We start from the raw sequence: 7482 nt of genomic DNA, 5'->3' as shown, positions 1-7482 counted from the left end.
CATCCAACTTTGTGTCCTCCTAATACTCTCTAATGTGAACTTTGAATGACTGTGGTTAGAACAGGAGTTAAAGTTTTCTTATTGATTTATACCATCTCTAAGAAACAAAATGTAAAGTCTTCTGCAGCAAGTTATCCAAGGCCCATGGGGACCTGCCTGCTCTAGCCTAACCTTCTAGTCTCATATCCTGTCATTTTCCTGTGATTCCCTAATTGTGTAATCCTGGTCCCACAACTCAAACGCATTCTTTGTTCTCCTTGTGACACATTTTTTCACATATTTTCTTTGATGTGACATAGCATTCTTTTTCCCATTCCTTTCAAACTATTTGTTATCTCTCTTCAGGTGTCAAGGCCAAGCTCTCTTTTTGTTTCTCCAATACAATTTTGCATCAACTCCATGGAGAGAGCATTTTTATGCCCCTGTTTGCTTAATCCATTAATAGCAATTTCCACATTTTACTATAAGAACTTTCCCCTATTTCTCTCAGTATGCTCAAAGCTTATTGAGCTAATAAACCAAAAGTTATTATTTTCTTATGATTCTGAAAAAAACATTAGAGAAGGCCAAGATTGTATAACATACTCAATGAATGTCAAATGAATGAATTAGATCCATTCTCATTTTCATGCTCCTTAAAATACCCACCATCTCCAGTACATTAAATTTATAATTAATTTTAATATAGTACTGATCCAAGAAGTAAAGAAGGGAGGTCTCATATTCTATACTTCATATTATCTCCTCTGCTTTATTAATGCTTCAAAGAAAAAGTCTTCACAGTGGAGGCATTTTCAGTCCAGGAAGATCTAAGTGTAAAGCAACTCTGAAACTAAACTTTGTAATAGATACTGTTGTTTCATAAGAATTACCATTCTGAAATAAGTCATTGCAAGGAAAAAATGTATGTTGAAAACTGGAAAAGGAAAGAAAATTTGACTTTGGAGAAAGTAATTTGAATCAGATTAACAAAAGAATCACATTATGTGCCAGAAAGGTTTTATGTGCTATAAAATGTGAACAGTAATTCAAGGTTGTGAATTAACATAGACAGAACCCTAAGGAAACCCAGAAAACATTTAAACTGTAGTCATAACTATAAATTTACATTCTACTAAGAATTTCTGTGCATATGTCTCAAAAGATACGCCTAGTGACTAAATTGTTTGGCTATGCTAGACGTAATAGTGTTTGGGTATTTGAAACACTAAGCAAGTGCTTACCTATCATCTTTGACAAGAGTATTTATTTTTACTCTCTCATTCAGAAACATTATCCTATTATTCACTCACACATAGTTCCTCATCATCTTCCCATCAACAGAAACTATACATAAAAATGCTTTTATCGTTAAAGAAGTCTTTCAATAATGTCTTCCACTATTGAGAAGCAATTCTCTAAGACATTTCTACTGTGACGAGAGTTTGTTCACAAGGAGGTTTACATAAGAAATGGCTTTGGAAACCACAGATAGTTTCTCCCTCTTGGTCAGAAAGCAGATGTCTCCTTGCCAGGGTAATTAGGGTAATGCCTACTTGCTTAGGTTTCCCTGTATACATTGGGTTGTTTCGAAGGCCAGGTTTCTCAGTTGTGCCATCGATTTACTACTTGGGCACTATTTACCTGAGTCAGCTTCACACTGGGGACAAGGGAGACTAATAGGAACATAATGTTCATGCTGCCTGTTACATAGTGAGTATTAAACTGCTGAAATCCACTTGGCTCGTTGCTTTCTTATTGGCAGAATGTATGAAGGCATGGGTGCAGATCTAGCGGCTGCAGTCAGCACAGCTGCTTGCCCACTGGACAACTTTGCCTCCCTGGGTTCCACACTTGGCACTCTGTACCTCACAGTCTAGGTGCTGGGCTAAGTTCCCTGAATATTCTGTGCTTACATGCAGTTTCCTTTCAGCCGCTCTTCCATCTCCATGGCCTTGTAATTCTTTCTTGCAGAGTAAATTTTATGTAATTGTCTCATCCCTATGGAAAATTTCCTGACTTCTGCAGGTATCAGAATTTACCTAAATCATGGGCTTCTATTGTATCTTCAGGAATTCTTCATTTTATGTACTATTTTATTTTTAATTATTTGCATTTATTCATCATGCATATATGAAAACTACTGAGCAATTGTTATATGCCAGTGAGTGAACAGGTACTGGAGACAGGTTGCTAACATTACAACCACAGTCCCCGTTCCCTGAAATGTTATATAGAATTGGGGAAGACAACATCATAAAGGAATAATGACACTATTTATGGTTGATTCATGAAGGCATGGATAACAAGGGGATCAAATGGTACAAGGCCCACTCTTAGAAGGCTTCTCTGAAAAAGAGGCTTCACCTGAAACCTGGAGAGAAAGTAGAACTAACTCATCGAAAGACTTAACAGAAATCATTTCACACAGAGCCTGGAATCTAGCTAGCACTCAGTAAATATTTGAGGAATAAAACAAACTAATAAGAATCCTTTTTCTTTTCAATTTTTAATATGTTCTCTTCTAGTTCCTGACACTTTTTAGAAGAAATTAACTTTGATGCCTACATATTACTTCCTATAACTGACCAAAATTACTATACACCCACTTTTTAGCTATGTTTTAGAAACAAAATGGGTCTGATATTTTCCTACTCATCTAATAAAGTGAATTAACTACCTATTCTCATAAAGGTGAAAATAATTCTCCCATTGGCACCTGCCTGACAGGAAACCACTTGTGTCTGCTTGCTCGACAACGAGAACCTGAACATTACTCCTCTGTAAGATAGCTCATTTTGTCATCATCCCGAAAGGTTTTTGAAAAATTCCCACTGACAGTTATATCTGTCATGCCATTCTGTTTAGGGGAATTCATCCAAAGCTGTTTAAGAGAACTAAGTTGAAGTTACTCAAAGTGCTTGGAGAATTATCCGGCCAAGTGTCTAAATATTTCTATCCAACTGAAACCTGGTTCATGTCTGGCATTTTTTTATAGCACCAGCACCTTGAGAGTATACAGTATGCTAGTAGCAAAAAGAAAAGAATTGATGTTTAGTACACATTTGCAAAAATGAGCTGGAAGATATGTTCATATCACATGAAGATATTTCGCAGTGCATGACAAGTGGCATTTTTGGAATGTAATAAGTAACCAGGTGAAGGAACTATGACGCAGTTGCTAATTTTATATCCAGAATAATTATTTTTACTTCACTTAAACAAAATGGCCACATTTAGTGTTTGCTGAAGATGAAAATTTGTACCATGTGCTATAGACTTGAAAAGTTACCAATCTCACACTTTCCGGATTTCTTCAGCAAGCAAGTTTAATTCATTTAATTTCAGATGCATAAGACCACAGAAAATGTTACAGTTGTTAAATTTTTCAATCCTGCAATTCAGTCAACTTAAAAAATATATATACATATTTTTTTTCTAAATGTAACATATTTTCCTTGAAGAAATATCTGGCAAAAGGTAAATGCCTAGCCTTTGCCAGTGTGGCTCAGTGGTTGGAGCACTGTCCTCATAGCCAAAATATTGTGGGTTCAATTCCCAGTCAGGACACATACCTAAGTTGCTGGTTCATCCCTGGTTCTGGGGCAAGTGCTGGCAACCCCTGGTTCAGACATGTGCAGTCGCCCCTCCCAGGGCATATCCCAGTCTGGGTGTGTGTGGAGGTGACCAATGGATGCTTCTCTGGCATCGATGTTTCTCTCTCTCTCTCTCTCTTTCTCTCTCTCTCTCTCTCTCTCTCTCTCTCTCTCAAAAAGTAAATAAAAATGTTCTTAGGTAAGGACACAAAATAAATGCCTGAACTTCAGCTTATGTGCATTTCTGAATTCTTCTACTATATGTAGGATACATCTCTATGGTCCAAAGACCTATGTTGTTTAATCATTCCAAAATAAATGCTGAGTGCTACTTACGGCACATATTTGGCACATTAATGGAATACTTAAGAAAACAAGGTAAAACACATTATGTAGCTTCAAGGAGTTTATGTTCTTATCATAGAGACAGTAAAATTAGAACTTAAAAAGTCAAATGAAATACGAAATGAGAGTTTTAACAAAGGAAAAAGAAACAGGGTTATATGATGGTGATTAAAGGAACTGCTGCCAGGGATGGGTAAGGTGATGAGGAATAAACAGGAAATTCACATAAACAGGCAAATGGTGTGGGCATCATTTGTGGGGAACAGTCGGGTTCTTCACTGCAGAAGAACCTTTGGAATATTCTCAGATACTTGCTTGAAAAAGTCACTAGAAAAGAAAAATAAAAAAACAGGAAGAAAGGTATGAGAGGCATAGCTTATATAGTTACTGAAGAAATGTTACTGATGTAAAATGTTACTTGTGTAAAAAGTTTAATTATTCCAGATGTTTTCCAAGTAACCATATGATTACCATTTAAGATACAACATAAACCAGAGCTTGAGAATAGCAGGTAAGCCTATAAACAAAGAACTTATTTAGTTCTCCTGAATTAAAGGAGAAACTGAGTTTTCTACTGCTTGCCCTTTATCACACAATGTTTCAGAAGGCCCACAAGAAAGACTGAAAATCATTTCTCTCATTCTTTTTTTCTCTTTTACAACACTCATGAGATTTACTAATTTTTTATTGTGGTAAAATATATATAAAATGCTATTTATCACTGTAACCATTTTTAAGAGCAGAATTCAGTGGCATTAAATGCAATCACATAGATGTGAAACTATCAAAGAGATTAAGTTTAAATGCAATTATTTTCAGAACTTTTAAAAGACCATTTAAATGCATACAGAGAAAGTACACACTTCATATGTGTATTGCCTGATAATTGTTCATTAACTGAATACAATCATGTAATCAGGATCCACATCAAGTAATAATACATAATCAATGCTCCAGATGGTTCGGCACATGCAGGTATGCTAAATACATATTTGTTGAACAAATAAATGAGTAAAATAAGGATGTCTCTGCCCCAGAGGAGCTTTAACTTCAGTACCTATAAGATATTCAAAGTAGAGAGAAATCAAACCCATCTGTGGAGTGAATGCCCTTGTGAACAGAAAATCCGTTGTAAAGTCTTTGGGGTAATAAGACCAAGGTCCTTGCTCTCAAATGATCCAGGAGTAAACAAAGCACTTTCTTTGAACTGTTCTTCCAGCTGTTTCTGCATGTTTCAGATTGTCTTAAAAAGAAAAAAGAAGGTCTTTAAAAGCCTTTGATATTTTCAAGAGTGGTGTGCAGAATTTAAATTCCTCAGTTTTTAAATCACCCTTCCTTCTACTTATTTTATATTTGTTTCCTACTCTTTTGCACCTATAGCCCTCTTTTCTGATATATAGTAAGGATTTCTCGTAATTCTGAACCAAGTTTTATAAATGATTTTTTCTTCTTTTTGATATTGTCTATAGAACATTATAATATCATTTTTAATATTTTATTTTATTTTTTTTATTTTTTAAGATTTTATTTTTTTATTTTTAGAGAGGGAAGGGAGGCAGAAAGAGAGAGAGAAACATCAATATGTGGTTGCTGGGGGCCATGGCCCGCAACTCAGGCATGTGCCCTGAATGGGAATCGAACCTGCGATGCTTTGGTTCGCAGCCTGCACTCAATCCACTGAGCTATGGCAGCTAGGCTGAACCAAATTTTAAATTAATCTTTAGTGTGTGGGGGCGTGTGTGCTCTAAGCAAGCATAGAACATATAACTTCCCAGATGATGATGTGTTAAGTCATACTTTTTAACAATGAATTCACATATGACAGCACAAGCCAGTAGGACAATTCTAGGCTTGCTTGGAGAAGCGATGATTATTTAAGATGTATGAAGATGTTGAAAGCCTCAGAACAAATACGACGCAACATAAATGTTCACATTTGTATTTATGGATTGTTTGAACCCTGAGATAGGTGTTAAAAGAAGACCATCAGTACAAAGGACATGTGGAATGAGGACAAAGGGATAGTTATTAGGACTGTGAATAAAAAGTAACAGAATGACAACTGCTGTATATTTTTAAAATGTCATGCTGGGGAATGCCTTGCATTGGGAAAACCATCTACCTGGAATCACACAGCATTTTATCCCACAGTGCACTGATTCAAGGCTTAAGGAGAGACATCATATCGTGACTCCCAGATTTCTCACTTGCAAACGTTTTTGACTCTCAGCAGTTGTTCCAACTCTTATGTTGTCATGAGCCTAAAAGGCTTTGAATGTTGTAATTTTATGATATAGTAAGAAAATATCTTATGGAGGCAAGCTCAAAGCTGTGAAAAAATCAGTTTATTTGAGATTGGCAGAAGAATTGTAATTTGGGACAAGTAAATCATAGCAAGCTACAGGCAAGCCCATTGAGGGTATGGGTTAGGGTGTATTTATGAGCAGGGGATATAAACACGGAAGAGTTTACTTAGATTTTGTTAGGAAACAAAACAAAACAAAACAAATGAAGAGCAGCTTTGAAAAATCTCCTGATCGGACAAAACCAGTCCAGTCATACAAAGTTCAATTCAGCTTATTTTGTGAGACCAGCCCAACCTGGGTCATTTCCTGCCCATGCCTCTGAAACATCATGAGGCACCTTCTGACTCACTCCCTGTCATTTAAGCAAAAATCAATCTTTCGTAAATCAGACATTGTATTTCTTAAGCTTTGTTTTCCAGAGTGCATGTGAGTGAGATTTTTCCATTTTATATCCTGTGGCTTCATTTTTCTTGAAGATTCTTTCACAGCCCTCATCCCTGGTTCTTGACACAGAGTGTCTAAAATTCATGCAATTTCCTAGGTGATGGAGTTGACAGAAATATCTTTTGTTATATTTGGTGTTAGTCTTTAGTTTCTGACACAAGGACTTACAAGACCCTTACAATCTGTAGAGTGGTAAGAGTATTTTTTGTATGATTATGTGACTCTTGAGACTGGGGACCCCTGGAGAGCTTTAGAATGAGTGCTGGTCTTTTGAAAAACCACAAATTCTTGAAATAATTGAAACTTTCAGCTCCTCCCCACCTCTGGAGAGGGACAAAGGGCTAGAGGTCAATGACTTCATCAACCATGCCTGTGCCCTGACTCCTTCATTCATGTATCTTAAGGTTACAGAGCTTTGGAGTTGGTGAGCACATCAAGGAACTGGGAGGTTGGCATGCCTAGAGAAGGTTCATGCCATTCCGCTTGGCTCTTGCTGGGTTTTATCTTTTAAAGCAAACCAGAAATAATCAGTAAAATACTTTTCTGAGTTCTGTGACTGGTTCTACAGAATTATAGAACTCAAAAAAGGGATAGTGGGAAGCCCCCAGTTAATCAGTCAGAAGTCAGCGAGACTCAAGGCTCACAACTGGCATCTGGAATGGAGACAATGTTGTGGAACTGAGCCTTGAACTTGAGAGGATCTGATGCAAAATCCAGGTGAATTAAATTGTAGAGCACTCAAGTGGTGTCTAGAGCATTGAAGAATTGTTTGTTGCTGTAAGGAAAAAACCTGTACAACTGGTGTTAGGTGT

This window comes from Phyllostomus discolor, chromosome 6, assembly GCF_004126475.2.
Source record: "Phyllostomus discolor isolate MPI-MPIP mPhyDis1 chromosome 6, mPhyDis1.pri.v3, whole genome shotgun sequence".
NCBI classification, from domain to species: domain Eukaryota; kingdom Metazoa; phylum Chordata; class Mammalia; order Chiroptera; family Phyllostomidae; genus Phyllostomus; species Phyllostomus discolor.
The sequence above is the reverse complement of the archived record's forward strand: the minus strand, read 5'-3'. Positions refer to the sequence as shown.